Source organism: Penaeus vannamei, chromosome 28 (genome assembly GCF_042767895.1).
Source record: "Penaeus vannamei isolate JL-2024 chromosome 28, ASM4276789v1, whole genome shotgun sequence".
NCBI lineage: Eukaryota > Metazoa > Arthropoda > Malacostraca > Decapoda > Penaeidae > Penaeus > Penaeus vannamei.
In genome coordinates this window covers 6031161-6033660 of record NC_091576.1, presented here as the reverse complement: position 1 = coordinate 6033660, position 2500 = coordinate 6031161, and positions in this window count along the sequence as shown.

The window sequence follows — 2500 nt, the reverse complement described above, 5'->3', positions numbered from 1 at the left end:
ATATGTGTGTGTGTGTATTTACATATATATACATATGTATATATATATATATATATATATATATATATATATATATATATATATATGCATATATATGCATGCACACACATATATATTTATACATATGATTTTAAGTTATATCAATTTAAATGAAATATTATTTGCACTCCAAAAATAAATTTACGATTAAAGAAATGCATTCATCTCCCTTGTTGAATTCCAGGTCAATGATTTTGTTCCAGTCTCTCGTCGTTGGATCTTTGGCTTATGGAGAGCATTGCCTGCGCATATTAAGGGGGAAAGAGGGAGAGGCGAGAATTAGAATCGACTCGATCTGATGCACAGAGGTCACGTGACGCAAGAGGTTCGAGGCACTGCAGACCAGACCGTTAATGAATGATTTCCCATGCGCCTCCTTTATTAAAGACTTTTTTTATTGGCATACTCGGTGCATGGCAATAAATATCATAGAAATACTAATTTTCACTGTTATGAAAGTTGCGTTTGTTTCTCTTTCTTTTTTCTCAAATTCCACAACGATTTATAATCCGCAAATATTTATTCACCGTATACCTTCAGAAAGCTCACTTCTGATTATCTTCTTTGTAAAGTATTTTGCAAAAGATTATATTTAGTTGACTACAATATCGTACGATTTTCACTTGCTGTATTCGGCACACGTGTTATGGTCATTCCGCCTTCTTTCCCATAATTACTATGTCCTCGTGGTGTAGTGGTTAACACGACTGACTCTGAATCAGGAGATCTCGGGTTCGATTCCCGACAAGTACAAAGTTCCTAACTTTTTATTAGTATTATTTTTCTTTTTAATGTTTCTTTTGTATCTTTTGCGTGAATTGTGTGACAGGTTCATTTTTGATTTTGTAATGTACTTTACAAAGCAGTAAACTACTGTGATTTATAAATGAGACAATTGAAAGCAGAATGATTTCTTTCGTCTGAAAAAATATTTGGGTTTATAGAGATTTTTATATTTTTATATTTCCTTTATTTCCACAATGACCAGGAATTTATAATACAAAAGGCGTTCATAATATCTATATTATCAGTGTCTTGAAAATTGAGTGAGTTATGTTTTTTTATAGATTTTATTTATTTATTTATTTTCAGCTGCTTTTTAAAAAGAAAAAAATCGTACTCAGAGTTATGTACTTATAGATTTGATTAATTAATTAATTAATTTTCAGTTGCTAAAAAAAAAAAAAAAAAGTGGAATAAGCAAGTGGGAGGTTTTTCATTTAAGTGCATGGAAAAATAAGAGAAAAAGTCATGTAAATTCGGTTTAAAAGTCCGTGTTTAAATAATTTAAAGGTTCGTTACTGTAAGTCATCAAGATTTAATAATAATAAAAAAAAAAAAAAATCCACGGCACAGTTTATTGAAGAAGTATGTATATGTACAAAGAAATAACAGAACATTTTGAACATATACTGATAACGTGGCTTACACACACACAAACCTTTTTTTTCATACATATGTATATATTCTGTATATGAAAGAAAATGAAAGAACTGAAAATGAAATAAAGTCTTACAGAAATATAAGATAAAATTAAAAATAAATTGGAAAACAAAACACGGAAAACTACCATTGAAGGTTCTCAACACAAGGCTTCCCCGTTTTCCTTTAGATCCAACCCATTTTCTGTGATAACATGAAGAGATGACTGTGCATCTGAAGTACAGTCTGGGACTAAAGTCCTCGGAAAGGTTTTGCGTGTTTTGTTTATTGCCCAGAGATGGCACTGCAGTCGCTGTGTAGAAAAGGGGCGGATCCTGAACGGAGGAGGGAGGGAGGCCAGAGTTGGGTCGCAGGGATTCATTACATTGCTTCAAACATGTGTTTGAATCAACGGGATCAACTGATAGATGATGACTACACAGCGATTGCAGCGCCATCTCTGGGCAATAAACGAAACACGGAAAACTCTCCCAGACTGTACCTGCAAACAGGAATAAGTAAAACAGCAGAGTTGATAATTAAATAGAAAGCACACCACAGCTTCTTGAACAAAATATATAATAGACAAAGAACAAAAAGCATATTTTAAACATTTACTGATAGCAAGACTTTCGTCGACACACAACACATACACATTATATGTATTTGCACACACATACACACATATATATGTGAGTGTGTGTGTCTACATATATATACATATATATATATGCACACATACACACACACATACATATATATATATATATATATATATATATATATATATATATATATATATATATATATATATATATATTATATATATATATACACACACACACACATATATATATATATATATATATATATATATATATATATATATATATTTGATTTTTAAGTTATATAAATGTATTATGAAACATGCTATTTGCAAAAAATCCAAAAACACAAAATCACGCAAAAATTACGATTAAAGAGGTGCATACGTCTCCCTCGTTGCTATGCCAGGTCAATGATTTCGTTCCAATCTCTC